Source organism: Colias croceus, chromosome 12 (assembly GCF_905220415.1).
Source record: "Colias croceus chromosome 12, ilColCroc2.1".
NCBI classification, from domain to species: domain Eukaryota; kingdom Metazoa; phylum Arthropoda; class Insecta; order Lepidoptera; family Pieridae; genus Colias; species Colias croceus.
Genome location: NC_059548.1, coordinates 1,578,600 through 1,596,449, shown reverse-complemented (window position 1 = coordinate 1,596,449; position 17,850 = coordinate 1,578,600). Strand labels below are relative to the sequence as shown.

The 17,850-nt window shown below is 31.9% G+C and overlaps 1 protein-coding gene and 1 long non-coding RNA gene across 2 annotated transcripts in view; one reads left to right on the top strand and one right to left on the bottom strand.

Annotated features, from left to right (window-relative positions):
- LOC123696433 (protein kinase C, brain isozyme) overlaps nt 1-17,850 on the top strand; it is a 158,516-nt gene that overhangs the window by 14,173 nt on the left and 126,493 nt on the right. The window lies entirely within an intron of this gene.
- On the bottom strand, nt 11,450-11,955 carry LOC123696436. The gene is made up of 2 exons (XR_006752074.1): nt 11,721-11,955; nt 11,450-11,596 (listed from the first exon to the last, which is right to left on the bottom strand). It is a non-coding gene; the product is annotated as an uncharacterized LOC123696436 (long non-coding RNA).

Here is a 17,850-nt window from a genome sequence, read left to right as displayed (position 1 = left end):
TCTTATTGTTCCTGTGTGAAACTAATGTAAGAAACAAAGTAGTGATTATTAAAACTTTAATATAAGACAGTGTATCTAATTAATAAAAGTTTTCCATTCACAACATAATTAAGATGTTAAAAGATTTGTATGTTATGTAATGTATCACTTAATCTCTTTATTGGCAACCGTCTGCAATTGTGATGAATAGAAAATCCAGATAGAGATATAATGTCACTTTGAAAAAGTGTTGTTTATCCCGTCCTTGGAACGTAAAAAAAATATTTTTATAATAAAGCTGTAGAGAAAATGTTGTGCTCTAGAGAATATTGAATAATTTATCAAAAATCTTCTATCTTTCGCTTCACATTATTATTTTGTAGGCCGTACCCAATTAGGTCACTCCAAAAGCCAAAACCTGAGTGATCTAATTTTCTCTACTCTTTCTATTTAAGTGCCTACACTATACATTTTTATATTTTATCTTATTGAATACAGAACTGTTATTATGCTTATTAAAAAAAAAAAATTGGTTGTCTGTAAAGTCGGTTTACTGACGATAGTTGAACGTGACAACGTCCGATTATGCTTCTTTGTCGCTCGTTCCGCGCTCTCGCTCGCACTTCAAGCCTTACATGGAACGCCTCAGATGAGTCAGAGCGAGGTAACGCCGCATGAGTCATGTTTTTTCGTGCGTGCAGCCGGCTTTATCGAATTATAAGACGTTGTCACGTCAAAAAATTGTTCAAAAATCCTCAAAACGTGGGTGATATTTGAAGTTTTATTGCATGTTTTAACTCGTTAAATTATGTTTAAATTGTGATATTCAGTGAATTAATTTTAGTTACTTGAGTAAAGTTGGTTAACGTTGCTCTAATAGTCTAATAGATGGTACTTTCAATAAGGTATGAGTTGGGAACAGTTCGATTTTAGTGCCAATCTAGGTTAATGAGATAACTTTATCAATTCCCTAATAACTTAGATAGGGTATTTCATAAAACTTGAATTAGTGGTAAGTTTCCCCTTGAATGTGGTATTTTTGATATCTTTCGGTTCGGTTAATGGATTTCATAGTTAATTTTTAAGACGTAATATTAAAATAAGTATATGAATAAAAAGTGATTTATTTTTGTTCTCAGCGTATAGTGTTGCTTATTTAATGAATGTTTTTCGTGAATACTTTCAAGACGACAAATTGAAACATATCAACTTATATTTTCAAAACAAAAAATCTATTTATATCCGCGAAACGGTACGAATCCATTTAAATGCATTGTATGTTTCATACTTATTAACATAAGTGTGGAAATTACTTTTTCTAAACTGGTATAAAGTAAAAAATACCCAAATAAATTCTTACAATTTGTAGAACAATACAGACAGTGGGCAACAGAAGGTTTTAATTTTCGCCATAGATAGCGCACATGCACGTACTTTTAACAATTTAATTAATATTTCTAATTGGCTTTTAGAAATTTGTCCATTATACAGAAATTTATGTATTAACTCTATATTTATCCGTCCCCTGGGCTTATATTTCAGCCGAACCAAATTTAATATTGCTCGAAAGGTTAGGAATAAATTTGATAGCGTGTTCCAAAGGTTACGGGCTGCGTAAAATATTTGCGAATTTACCAAATGAGTAGTTTACAAACATATTTTTCAACATTGTCTAATCTAATTAATACCATGAAAATTTTTATTTTGTTAAGTTTCAGTATTATTTTGTCATTGGATTTCTATGAATTGATTTCTAAAATTAAGACGATTTCTTATTTACCGCATTTTTAAGAGATCACCTTTTATTTTCTAATCAAGCTACATATATGAAACTTTCGCTCAAATATTTCAGTGGAAAACAAATAAATGAAAATACAAGCTTAATTTTAAATGTTTATTCATTCCCTATATACAGTTTCAGACTTTGTAATATACTAAGTATAATTAGTTAATTAACTGAGTCACCGAACTGCGGACCTCATGAAATTTCTTCATAAATTTCGTCTGTATTTTTGCTCTTTTAATTTGTATTTGGAAATTCTGAATGGGGAAAAATCCAATTAATTTTTTCATTTAATCATTTAAATCACTCCAGCTGTTCTAAATTATTAAAATTTAAACATGTAGAAATAAATCTTATCACAAAAAATATGACGGCTTATCAATTAAGTAATATCTTCCAGTCAACTAACTGAAACTGTAACAAAAATGAAAAGTTCTAATAACTGAATGAATGAATATACTTGTATAGCGTATTGTAACAAAATGTTCATCTGTTCCTGATTTTATTACACTATTTTGCAAACATTTCTTCGGTCACAAGGTTAGCAAAAGTGGCATAGCCAAAGCAAACATGCGCATGGACGAATATTCACAATAAACATAAAATGAAAAACACCGTGTTTACTGTCGGACACAGTTATATCTAAGCCGTTATAGATCCATCTTGTCACATAAAACGATTTTATAGAGTAACAAAAGATAAGACTTATTTATATGTAAGATACGACGTTGTATTTATATGGTACCAGGAGTGCATGAATGTAAGAGGGATTATTGACTGAGTGGATTGTAATTTGAATGTTTAGGGAAATAAACAAGTAGTTGCTCGTAAAAGGAAATTTTGATACAGAAAGAAGGTATCCATCTATATTTACTAAACTCATATCATATTATGGGAGATCACAACACGCTTAGATGTTAAAACGAAACTCATCTGAATAAAAACAGCAACGAGAAAGGGCAGCAAATGAAGGGTTGAACGCCATTGGTTGGTCATATGGTTCATGAATTCTTGTAGAAACAAATCTTGTTTTATTTTATTGAAGTCAAATTACTTTAGGCGCGATAAGAGTAAAATTTCAAGGTCGCTTCATAGCAATATCGTCACGTCATGGAGTAAGGTGACGATTTTGGTATCTTTGAATCTTGCTAAAGAAGTTTCACTTCTGACAAGTATGCAACGGACACGCTCTTTGTTTTTTTATTTTATCTTAATTTCTTGGAGTGTATGTGAACCCAGTGTTTGCGTTTAAATTATATGTATTTATGAAAGGTATAGATATCAGATGTTTCGAATTGAAATTGTCTTCAACTGCGATTTAGTGTTACGAGTTAGTTTATCTCTACGTGAACAATTTATAAGGCAGTAAGAAAAGGTCCAAATTATTGGATAGGACGTAAAGGAAAGGGAAGTTCAGCGAGATTTATATCTGTGTTTAATGGAAATTTTCTTTGGGATAGACGGTTTTATTTGTTTTTATATAGAGTTTATTTTATTGTTATAGAGAATTAGAACTTTTCAAGGCTTGTACCTATTGAAGCGCGCTCCGCGGTTTCATCTGCGTTGCTTCGCTCCTATTGGTCTTAGCGTGATGAAATATAGCCTATAATGGGCTATCTAACACCGAAATAATTTTTCAAATCGGACCAGTAGTTTCTGAGATATTAGCGCATTCAAACAAACAAACAGCTTCAGCTTTATAATATTAGTATATAGATTTCTTCCAAAGGCACGAAAAACTGAATAAATACGCATTATGATTTTTGTTAAAAATGTACAGTTCTAATTATTGATATACTAATTTTGAATGTTAACTAAACTAATCAATTAAATTTTAATTTATTGCATGCTACAAAGTAATTAATTTTAAAACATTAAACGAATCTTTTGTTGCTTTTCCAACTAATTTAGTGAACAACGTAATTTAATATTCCACCTCGCGGCTCGATATTGTTTAGAAATATTGAATCGGGTTCGCGTAATAGTGTTACTGCGGCGTCGATGAAATTATAGGTTAAGGTGTTTACACACTGGGTTATACTAGGTCAGGTAAATTTTTAAATAAACCAAACAAACATTTATCCATTCAATTAGACTTCTTCTAGAAGTACTTTCGAAAATAGTTTTTCATCATCATCATCAGCCCATATACGTTCCCAATACTGGGACACGGGCCTCCTATGAGGGTACAGACCATAATCCACCACGCTGGCCAAGTGCGTGTTGGCGGATGATACATGTCGTCGAACTTTTTAATTCTTCGACATGTCGGTTTCCTCACGATGTTTTCCTTCACCGTTCGAGCAGTGGTGATGTTACAAAATGCGCAGATAAATTGAAAAATGAATTTATTTCCTGCGCGCTCGCCTGGTCTTGAACCCCGTACTTATCGATTCGAAGTCCGAGGTCTTACCACTGAGCCACCACTGCTCTGTTGCTGTGCCAAATAGTTTTAAATAAGTATATTAATTTTCAAAAAGAATACCTTAAGTAGTAACTAAATACTGCGCGCAATTTTTATTATCATAAAAAAAAAAATAAGCCTTTACGTCTATTACTGAGAAAAATGCAATAGATATGGCGAAATCCAATAAGGAAAACGATCATCTGTATTCTATATAAAACTTGTACGATAAAACTTTAAATCGAACCACGTGTATGAAGTTTGCGTTTCATAGAACTTCATACGTTATATTTCAAGAGAATTGGAAAAATACTATTCGCAATATGTCGGAAATGTTTACTGTTTCATATTGTATTGGATCTTTTATATTTTCTGTTTGAACAGTAGGATTACTTCCAAAAAGACAATTTTAGGGTATATGACTTATACCGCTTATTGTTTGTACAGGCTTAGAGATTACTTTCAAAAAGACATTTAACTTTAAAGATTTATACCCATTATTACTTGTCAATACTTCCTTTGTTTTAACATTTTCAAAGAGAGCAAAAGATACGCAGTTACGTTTCAATGTTTAGCAATTATCCTTTGAAATAAAGAACTCTGTTTCCTAACAAGAATTTAAAGTATTATGTACGTATATCGTTACAAGCTGGGCTCAAGTCTCGACACCTGTAAGCTGACGTGATGCAGAAATTGTTTGTAACACAAGGAGCGGTGGCCCGACACAATCTTGTTGCGGGCGAAACTAACTGCAGTGGACTCAAGTCAGCTTGCGGTTGACTTGCGTCCACTCATGCTTGCCCAGTACTTTTGGATGATTTATGTTCCTATAATTGTAGACTGGGATTTCCTTTCAAATCAGTTCAAATGGAAATTGATTTAGGATTTTATAGCAATAAGTAGAATATTTTTTAAGTTTCAAGAATTTTTGTCTTCCTGGAAGATAGTTATTAAAATCCTGATCGTTGAAATAATATATTATTTCATGCCCGTCGTAACAAGGTTACGTTGTTGAATTTTGTTGAAATGTCAAATGTTACCTATTAAAATGACTCGTCTATAAGTGGACTGAAGTCAGCTTGCCGTTTACTTGCTCCCACTGATGTTTGCCTAGTACCTACTTTGAGTTGATTTTCGTTCCTAAATTTGTCTACTCTAAAAGTTTGTTCAAAATGTAAATTATTGATTCGGGTATTTTACAACAATAAATAAATGTTTCAAATTCTAAGAAGAAGCTTATTAAAGTCTCGATTGTTTTCGAGAACTTTTATAGGTCGTGATGAATTTTTAATTTCGTAAATTCTTTGTTTTCATTGCAATTGGTATGCTCATTATATCCAATTGTAATTTATAAATACTCTTGTTTGATTGTTGCGTAGATATCCCTGCAGTTGTGATATGAAATAATATTACAAAAACCAATCTCCCTACGATATAGTGAGTGCTTTTAATTTGCCTTCTATAGATCGTAGGGTCGTGAATGGGAATCGGTGGCTCTGTTACTCGCTCGTGTGTGTATTTCGCTTGATGAAATTTGTTTGAGCTATGCTAATTCCGTTGTCGATGGTACTTATGCAAATTAATACTCGTGTTTTGTCATTCTATTAGTATTAGATTCGTTGTTTTGTGAAATCGAATTACGTTCAGCTCTGTGATGTGATCCATTAATGTTTGGGTAGAATTACTAATTTTGATGTTTAGATTATTGGGAGGTAAACATTGTTCGTTTGGGTGTGATCACTTGACCGTTTAGCGAAGATAAATGGTGAAATTTTAAAAGAAATAGATGGTACTAGGAGTTTATACAAATGTTTTTACAACTGGTATTTTAAAAAGATCCTATTAGATACAGAATTGCATTAGCGAAATAGCAAAAATAAAAGAAATCTCGCAATAAATGGCACCTTTCACAGATGAACTTGACTGGCTAATACGCTGGGTCATTAAAGAAAATGAAAAATGGAGCAAACACGGCAAGGTCGAATACCTGTCGGGTCCTACTTAAAATCCCATTAGGAGAGGGCACCTTGACACTCGAAATAAAGGCAAATACTCTGTAGTGTTCAGAAGTCGTTAAATATACAAGGGGAATGTCAGGGCGACTTATTATAGCTGATTAAGGGACAATACTTTCATTCATATTCAGTGTCATGAACGAGATTTATATCATGTTTTAAATTATCACTTGTGATAGCAGTATTATTTAGATTACGACGTTTGTGTGCCTTCTGAATATTTATGCCTATTCTAGTAAAACAACTATAAAGATTAAACTTCAGCGATTGCAAGGAGAAAGTAATAATAAACTAAGTAAAAGAGTAAAGCTTGGATAATACAGATACCGCAGTCGAGTTTTATATCCCATCACTAACAGATACGTTTATCCGATAGGAAATGTATATAAGACATGACATATTGCGCATAGTTCGCAATTCTGGTGACCCAATTGACCTAGCGTTTATGACTCTTTCCTGCAATGCTCATTTGTTTCCTCTCGAATCGAAAAACTCAATAGCCGTAGAAAATGTATTAAATCTTATAAACGGTACATTAGTCTGCCATATAAAATTTATACCCGCTTTAATGTAGGTTTAAATATCAGGGATATACCCTTGAAAAACTGAAAGTGTATTCGACATCAGTGGATCTATTAAAGGATATTGGACCTTAGGACAACCGGATAAGGATGAAATTGAATCGAGGAATGTTTCACTAGAGACATTATGAACACCTGGTCACAATGGGCCTGAAATTCAAGTATTTGCGGACGCGCGATTCGGCTTAAATTGCCTGTAATTTGACGTTATTGTTCATGTTCTAGCCGAGATTTCTCGAATTTTCTCGAAGGTAAAGTTATGGACGTATATTCTTTTGTTTTGCCCGAAAATTATGCGCATTGTGCTTTTAGTAATTTCTATTTTTGAACTACTATGTTATGTGAACTGAAAACACTTTGGTCAATAGTAAATATTGAGGCCAAATCAAATAATCGACGATATGTAAATATTTTTATGTTTCCTTACTCATTTGGTCTTTTCAGAATTTATTTCAATATTTCAGCTCGGTGGTTGTCAGACGTCCTTTGACCTTTTAATTAATAAACGATTTACAAGTTTCTTTGTTCTCTATAATATGAACACATTAATAAATTAACCGTAGTGCTTGAAAAAACATTGGGCTCTCATTTAATTCAGCAAAGTGCTGTTAAAAGTATATCGCATGCCGAGTTTTTAATTATTGCCTACATTTCAGTTAATTAATGTAAATGAATACTTTGTTTGCGTTTAATATAACGAGAAACGTCGTTCAGTGTTTTCGTTGTTCAAATAGCAAAATGTTTGTTTTGTTGTAATTTGCCTCAATGTTTGCGTCGTGTTCTTAATACGATTGTGTCGGTGTTTGCTCTGTTTCTACTTTCTAAGCTATATTCGTTTATTGATCTTAAATATTTCTTCTGATATCTAAATCTAATTATTATTCTTTGAGTAATCTGCAAGTTGTTATCTTTCGAAAGTATCCTACTTTTTAACTAGCTCCTAAACTGAAATATTCGTTCTTACGTAGTATTGTAGTAGAAAAGTTCATATCACCATTTAGACCATCTTAAAAATCATATGCTAACAAACTAAAATTTCCGAAAACAACCATTCAAGGGGGAACACCCGTTGAGTCATACCTCACAGGAGGGCAGCATAACTCATTTTGTATCAAATCTCAAATTGAATCCGGTTTGTTACGTCAGCTCAGTGAATACGGCTGAACGAGAAGTAAATTCTATTTCCTATTAACTTGAAGCTTGGCTGCCTCTAATTTGCCGGGTTATACGGTTTGGTTTTTAACGCGGTCGGGTATTAATCGTAGCTTCTAGGTGTTTCTTTTTGGGTATCGATTTTGAGGGTAGTTAGGAAATTGGAATGTGAAGTTTTGTGTCGTGTGAATTTGTAGTATCAGCGGTTTTATATCAATGGTTTTATAGTCGTTTGTTGTGTGTTGTTTTTATATTGATGAAAAATTGGGTTTTTCATGCAATTGTCTCGTATTTACTATATCATTATTTAGATACATACCTTTTATATGATTTTTACATATTGTACAAAGGAAGACGATGCCAACCGACTGCAGAGATCTAAAGCACAATAGGCAAAGTGTTTTATAGCCCAACCGCATGTTTCTTAAAGGCATAGCAAGTTGGAAATATATTCAGAAAATTGTTTTCATTCCCAATGCTTTTGTTCCGCTTACGTAAGTCACAAATATAAACATAAAATAAAAGGAAATACCTAAGACAATAAGAATTTTAATATCAAAATAATACCGTCAGTGCACTCGGACAATGAAAGCAAACAATATGACGGTATCATAACATTTGAAAGATTGTTTACAAATACGTCCGTCATGACAGATGTGTTTGTTTCTGCTGGATCGCTAATAAACAATAAGAGCGCCTGTTGCTTGGAATTTATTTAATGTATAAATAACTATCTGTACTTCGCGGTTTGCTCCGCTCCTATTGGTCTTAGCGTATAATGCAACTTATATCCTTCCTTGATATTTTTCAAATCGGACTGGTAGTTTCAAATTAATCTGTGCTCCACTTCATGTATCTCTATGAAACGTACAAACTAAAAATCTGCACTAATTCCAAAATATTGACATAAATGTATAATCACGATAAGTGGCCGGAACACTTGAAATGCGTACAAAATGACGACTAATAAGGTTTTAATGTTAAGATATCGACGTCAGCCGGGTTTTACATGTGTAGTTTTTGTTACGACTAGCCTTGTCTTCACGTCACATTGTATGACGATGATGTTTATGTATGAGTCATTAACAGACCTATATTTTTTGCTTCGATCTATTTTTAAATATGGTATTTTGATAAAGCTAATAATACTACAACTATTGATGCTGTGACAAAATTTATTAGATTTGAAAGTTTTTGAAATAAAAATCTGTATAATATGTCTTATTTTGTTCTGTATATCACCGGAAGGAAGTTAGCGCGGAAAGTTTTTTTTTTTTAATTATTAATATCTCAAAAAATTGCTCCTTAAATGCTCCATCAGAATCAGTAATTGCTCCACTTCTATAATTATTAGTTTATTTATAATTAATTTTTAAAAAAATCCAAATACTGAAAACTTGATTTCCCTATAGAATGAAAAATATTCACTTTTCATAAAAATTTTTTTTGCAAAAAAATTGCTCCTTAAATGCTCCATCAGAATCAGTAATTGCTCCACTTCTATAATTATTAGTTTATTTATAATTAATTTTTTAAAAAATCCAAATACTGAAAACTTGATTTCCCTATAGAATGAAAAATATTCACTTTTCATAAAAAATTTTTTTGCAAAAAAATTGCTCCTTAAATGCTCCATCAGAATCAGTAATTGCTCCACTTCTATAAGTATTTGTTTATTTATAATTAATTTAAAAAAAATCCAAATACTGAAAACTTGATTTTCCTATAGAATGAAAAATATTCACTTTTCATAAAAAATTTTTTTGCAAAAAAATTGCTCCTTAAATGCTCCATCAGAATCAGTAATTGCTCCACTTCTATAATTATTAGTTTATTTATAATTAATTTTTAAAAAAATCCAAATACTGAAAACTTGATTTCCCTATAGAATGAAAAATATTCACTTTTCATAAAAAAATTTTTTCCAAAAAAATTGCTCCCGATTTGCTCTATCAATTACAAAAAAAATTATTTAATTTTGATAATTTTTACAATAATTAACTGAAAAACTATGTTTGCATAGTAAACTACTGCGCTGTGACGTCATCAATTATTGTCGTTGCGACGCATAAGGGCCATATTTACATGTATCAGCACTGCAGCGATATGTATAGACCTTAATGTTTATGTTTTCTTATTTATATTATTCACTAGATTTCCGCCAGCGGCTTCGCCCGCGTTTTCAAAGGAAAACCCGCATAGGTAGTTCCTGCTAACGCAAACGATAGCAACTTGACACCGAAAGATGAAACAAGCGACTGAAACACAAATTAATTAATAATTACATACTTGAAGTTTTAATAATACGAATAAACGTACGAGTTTAGGGATGGGTAGGGAAATGTTTATAAAAATACCTATAATAAGAATGATTTAAATAGGTACATAATAATATCTGTTCCTTGAAATTTTGCTAGATGAAAACTCAATAATTAAAATATGGCGCCTAGATATTCTTAGAGTATAAATAGCAACATAAGGTAAGTACTAAGTATTAAATAATGATATTATTATTCCCAGCATAAAACTTATTAATGTCATTTTAAGGTAATTAATCATATTAAATAGTTGCTCTTTTAAAATCATGTCAATATTACATAATCTGTAACTTATATCTAACTTCATAATATATCATTTTCATCTTCCATATATTCCTTAATGCTATAATAGGCTCTCTGAACTAATATATTTTTTACATGAGTGTTACCTGAATTTAGCACTACCAAACTCTTTAATACAATGTGGAATTATGTTGTAAAAGCGTATACCTAGACCCATAAATGAATTTTTAACTTTGGCTAACCGGTAAAATGGCATTTCAATTTTATTTCTGTTCCTTGTGCCATAACAGTGTTTATCTCCTACTCTTGTGTGTAAGTCGGCGTTTTTGTGTACATGCAAAATATTATTAAATCTATACTGTGATGGTACAGTAAGGATACCAGTATTCTTAAAGAGATCTCTTAGCGAGTCCCGAGCACGTAAATTATATATAGAGCGAATGGCTCTTTTCTGTAAGATAAATATAGTCAGTTTCTATATCTGCTGCCCTGCCCCATAGTAGAATTCCATAGGACATAATACTTTTTATACACCATTACAATTAATCTAATATTGATTCATTGGTTACATTTTTAAAATCTTCGTGTTTTATAAATTTATAAAGAATAGAAAAAATTCGATCACGAGGCGGGACTCGAACCCGCATAATTTCGTGATCGAATGTTTATATTCTTTATATTTATAAATTTATATTTATAAAGCATTTGAATGTCATAAAACCAAAAATATCAAATTCAATCTTCGTGTTTTGTGAATTATTTAATAAATCATTTACGTGATTCTTTTTTTGTTCGATGCGGGATAGTGTCGAATTGGTCCCATAAAAATTTTATTAGGATAGGCCCAGTATTTTATTTTATGAGCATTTTTGTCTGTATTTGTAAATGTTGCAAGTGCAAGTTTGAAGTCGATTGTTTTTAGCGCAGTTATGTCTTGTATGTAAAACCTTTTGTCAAAAATAAAATTCTTTATAATTAGCACATATTTTATTATTGATACTCTAGTGAAAATTTTTCAGGTGATTATATAAAAGTAGGGCTCAATTTTTTCGCGAACCCTACTTCTAAATAATTACCACTCTTCAATAATTTAAAACTCCTTGACTGAATCCCTTCACACCCTAAAATAAAAAGTGCCTATTAATTTTTCTTATAGTAAACAGAAATTCAAATTCAATTATAAAAATACTTATTACCGATTTAATACTTTGATGATAATTGATAGTAGAAATATTTATTACTAACCTTGATATTGTTGTGGACATGATGAAATGTCTCCTTAATATGTTATATGTAATATATACGATGGTACACAAAAATTATTATCATTCGAACCTGCAATCCTAACTTGAAGACTCAATAAAACAAAAATTATAATTATTTCTTATTATTCTTATCATCAGAACCCTTTAGTTTCTGTGATCTGTGATCAGAACCAAATAATTACATGATAATAATTAATAACCTTTTAAGTAATACCATCCTACTAATCTATACTTCTATACTATATTCTCCCCCCTCATATTATAAAGAGGAAAGGTTTGTATGTATGTATGTATGGTTTTCACGCATAAACTACTATACCGATTTTGATGAAATTTGGCACAGACAATCTTTAGACCCTGAGAAAGAACATAGGCTACCTTTTATTGCGAAATATGTACCACGGGCGAAGCCGGGGCGGACCGCTAGTAATATAATAAATGCGAAAGTTTGTGAGGATGCGTGTGTGTTTGTTACTCATTCACGCAAATACTACTGAACCGATTACAATGAAATTTAGCACACATATAGACCGTAACTTGGATTAACACATAGGATAGGTTTTATCCCGGTAATCCCACGGGAACGGGAACTATGCGGGTTTTCCTATGGAAACGCGGGCGAAGCCGCGGGCGGAAATCTAGTGAATAATATAAATAAGAAAACATAAACATTAAGGTCTATACATATCGCTGCAGTGCTGATACATGTAAATATGGCCCTTATGCGTCGCAACGACAATAATTGATGACGTCACAGCGCCGTAGTTTACTATGCAAACATAGTTTTGCAGTTAATTATTGTAAAAATTATCAAAATTAAATAAATTTTTTTGTAATTGATAGAGCAAATCGGGAGCAATTTTTTTGGAAAAAATTTTTTTATGAAAAGTGAATATTTTTCATTCTATAGGGAAATCAAGTTTTCAGTATTTGGATTTTTTTAAAAATTAATTATAAATAAACTAATAATTATAGAAGTGGAGCAATTACAGATTCTGATGGAGCATTTAAGGAGCAATTTTTTGAGATATTAATAATAATAAAAAAAAAACTTTCCGCGCTAACTTCCTTCCGGTCTGTATATCCGTGTAAAATCAAGCTTTATTAAATAAAATATTAAAGTGTCTCCTTAGAGCCGACCTTCAATCCCGAAACTCTAAAGTCGAATCGTTAATTATTTATTCGGGACAAAAGTTGCATCCGTAACTGTTACATAACGAAGTTTCAAAGACAAACTCTCAGGCATTATTTATAGGAGTTTGTAACTTGTGGTCGCTATTGTTATGAGTACAAGAATAATGGACGCTTTGTTGTTTTACTATTACGGCCTCCTTTAGTGTAGAAGTAATGAATGCTGTAGTCTAGATTGTGTTAGCGGCTAGAAATGTAACTTGTAAAGCGTGTGACCAAATGGATACTGGTTAGAAGTCGGACAGAGCAAAAAGGCGCTAAAACTCCCTTGTTATAATTTGGATTGTATGTTGTGGAGAATGGAAATTTAACTCATATGGTTAGGGAAAGGAAGTTAATGAGCTTTCTGTCTATCACTTACGTGTCTATAAAGCCTGGAAAAAAAAAGAAACGTATACCGTTTGCTCTGCGATCCTGGTAGCACAAACAAAAGGAAAGAAACAACGTCATTGCCCTCTCCACTTGCAAACCAAGAACATTGCACGTTATTTGCTTGCCTATTATCCAATAAAAAAATAGGCCACGCCTCTTACGTATCTGATTGCACAAATTACTTATGAATAGAAAATAAACCTCCAATTAGTGACTGGAACAATATCAATAGATGCGCAAGCGCAGCCTAACGTTTATACCATTTCCAACTATTATTACTTTATAGTATAAGAGCTAATTATTAATCACACTAGCATTGATTTGGATATAATATAGTCTAAGAGACGGTGAAAAAAAAAAAAATATTATATGAAATTGAATAATTTACAATAGTTGGAAATATATTATATATAGAAAGTTAAAATCTAAATAAATATAACAGTACATAAACATGGACAAATCACTTTCGGATTCAGAAATCCATTTAATGGAACAAACAGATACAACTCCTACCAATAACTTTTTAATAAAACGATGTAAAAGAAAAAGAGAAGCTGACCCCAATGAATTAACTGAATTAAGGGAAGAGATGAAAACTATGATTTCTTCGGTGATGGCAGCGCAAAAACAAGGCTTCGATAGTAACGCCGCTACATTGCAGGAAATTAAACAAACTAACTCTAATATTGAAAATGCCTTGGCTTTCCTAACATCGCAAAATGAAGAAATGAAGAATAAAATAGAATTACTTGAAGGAAAGATTAAGGAAGATCGGAAATATATAACAATGTTGGAGGATAAAATTGAAAGTATTCAACAAGATAGCAGAAAGTCAAACTTTGAAATAAAAAATGTGCCTTTAAAACCCAATGAAGCTAAAACGGATTTAGTAGACATGGTTTTATGCCTGTCTCGGACTATTGGATGTCAGATTAACAAGTCGGACCTAAAGGACGTTTATAGAGTACGCGCTAAAAAGGATACATCTAAAAACACTACAATAATAGTTGAGACCTCTTCAACCATTTGTAAAAATGAAATGTTAAGATTGAGCAAGGCATTCAACATAAGGCAGAAAACAAAACTTTGTGCCAGGCACCTAGGCTTTACTTCATCTGCCGATACTCCTATCTACATATCAAGTCAACTAACTGCCAAGGGAGCTCGTCTTCACTTTCTCGCGCGAGATTTGGTTAAACGCAAACTCTACAAGTATTGCTGGACAGCTTATGGGAAAGTTTATCTAAGAAAAGACGACAGCTCAAAAATTATATTAGTTAGAAATGAGGCACAAATCCAAGACATTTCACTCAAAGAAAAATGACTATGCCGCAATTTCCGCTATTCTTTAATATTCAGCTTGTTTATATTATTGGTTAATTTGAGTCTTGCTTTTATTGTAATAGTAACTTCCTACTCAACCAATCAAAACATTCAAACTTACACAATACAAACACACACACAGATAAACAAATATTATAAACTTATTAAGTACATCTCTATAAAAACTCTCTTGTATAAAATACATCTACATGCAAAACATTTCTCTCAGTCTCCCTTAAATAAGTCATTAAATTATTATATTTTATATGTTACGTCTTTATTCAAAAATACTTACATTCCCTGTACCAACATACATACACCAATCCTTTATATTCTACAAGCATGGACAGAAATATAGATACATTGCAAGACATAGATAATAGTGAAGCAGCTCGCGTCACACAGTGTGATGTTGAGCAACTATCCAAACATATAACTAAAGAAAAACACGATTTAACTATCATTTCTCAGAATATTAGAAGCGTATACAGCAATGTTAACGACCTTTATATTACACTTACTCAACTAAAATGTACAGCAGATATATTGATTCTCACTGAATGTAGACTTACACCAAACAAACCTATTCCTAAATTACAAGATTATGTCTCACATGCAACCACGAATCATATCAATCAAAATGACGGTGTAGTAACTTATATTAGAGATTCTGTACATGCTACAGTAAAAGAGATTAAATTAGATCAAGCTTCCTGCCTACAAATAGAATCGAACAACTACACAATCCTAGGAATTTATCGCTCACCATCTAATACTAACGCAGACAAATTTATAAACTCTTTAGATCGTCAATTAACTTCTTATAAATCTATTAAAAATACTATCATAACTGGAGATATTAATATAAACATACTGGCCAAACCAAATGAAAACAGTAATGAAAAGAATAATAGAATACGGTATTTAAATATGTTGACGATGCAAGGATTTTTAATTGGACACACAATACCTACTCGCGAATCTAGCTGTCTTGATCATTTTATGTTAAATGTTGAACGAAACAAAACCTGTGCCCACATAATTATTCTTAATACTTCTATAACCGATCACCTGATGATATTCTTACACCTAACTAAAATTTCATATAATAACTGTCCTAAAACTCTAACAAAAATAAACTTTGATAAAGCTCTTATCGATCTTGCAAATATTAATATCTCAGAATTATTACACTGTGATGACCCTTGTTTATTGACTGGTCATTTGATTCAAAAACTTACAACCATCATAAAAGAGAATACAGTGACAACGACTATATCAAAACAAAAACAAATAATTAAACCATGGATAACAGCAGGTATTTTACGCTGTATAAGAAATAGAAATAAAATGCAAAAGAAACTTAAAATGGATCCTCATAACGAAATACTGAATATTACATATAAAAGATACCGCAACCATTGTAACAAACTTATAAAAAAACTGAAACGCAATTACGAAAGACAAAATTTAGAAAAATCAACTAAAAATACAAAAAATCTTTGGAAAAACATAAACAAAATTACAAATTTAAAACAGGGAAAGTCGGACAATACAACATTATTAAAAATTAAGAACACACCCCTAGAATCAGTAAATTATGTAAACGCTTACCTAGCTAATATCGGGAATAAACTTGCGGACGAGATAGGAATATCTAACATAGGTGTAAAGACGCTTGAGGAAGAAGATACAAATTTAACTTCACTTTGTTTACTGGATACAGATGTTGATGAGGTTCATAAAGTTATATCCAATCTGAAAGAGGACAGTGCTCCCGGATGGGATGGTATCCCATCGAAATTTCTAAAATTAGCTGTAGTAGAACTGGCTCCTATCATTTGTCATTTAGCAAACCTATGCTTTCAGCAAGGCGTTTTCCCTAATCCTCTAAAACGATCGATCATTACACCAATATATAAAAGCGGCAGCAAAAGTGATCTCAATAACTACAGACCGATTTCTGTCTTATCCTGTATTTCAAAGGTCCTAGAAAAACTATTAAACATCAGATTACTTAACTATCTTAATAAATTCAACATACTAGCAAACAACCAATACGGTTTCAGATCTGGAAGATGCACAGAGGATGCCATTACTGCCTTAAGCACACACATAGTTGACAAATTAGACGTAAAAGACAAATGCCTTACTGTCTTCCTTGATCTTAAGAAGGCATTTGACACAGTTTCGGTTCATTTACTTATAAATAAATTAGAAAAGATAGGTATTAGAGGAACTCCACTAAAATTATTTAAAGACTACCTACAAAATCGTTCACAAAAGACTAAAATTGGACAATACTACAGCGATGACACAGATATAACAACTGGAGTTCCCCAGGGAAGTGTTTTGGGCCCTACTCTCTTTTTAGTATACATAAACAGCCTCTGTAAACTAAAATTAGATGATGCAAAAATTTACTCATACGCTGATGACACCGCAGTAGTATTTTCGGAGAAATCATGGGATGCCGTTCGACAGAAAGCTGAAGTAGGTCTATCAAAAATTGCTACGTGGTTACAATCTAATCTTCTCACATTAAACGCAACCAAATCAAACTACATTTGCTTTTCAATAACTAAAAAAACTCAACCTTCTAACAACTTTAGTATTCAAATCCACAACCAATGTAATCTTACTACATGCCATTGTCCTTACATAAATAGAGTCACCTCAGCGAAATATCTGGGAATACAAATTGACGAAAGATTGTCCTGGCATCCGCAAATAGATTTAATAACATCCAGAATTAGGAAGATAACATGGACTTTTAAAACACTTCGCCATGTTGCTGATAAGGATTTGCTAAACAAAATATATGTGACACTAGCGCAATCAATTTTAACCTATTGTATACCGGTCTGGGGCGGAGCCACAAAAACAAAACTTTTGGAAGTAGAACGTGCACAACGTGCTTTAATAAAGGTTATGCATTTTAAACCATACAAATATTCTACTGAACTCCTTTACTCCACAACGGGCCTACTATCTGTACGCAAATTATATATTCTTGCAACTATCCTAAAAAAACATAAGGCTACTACATATGACCCTAACATAACGAATCGTAGAAGAAGAGACATTATTCCACTATTTCATAAAACGAACACATCATTTAGTAAGCGTCAGTACAATAGACAGTCAGAAATTTTATACAAAAATGTAAATAAAATTTTAAATATATATGGAAATCGATATAACGAATGTAAAAAACATACCTT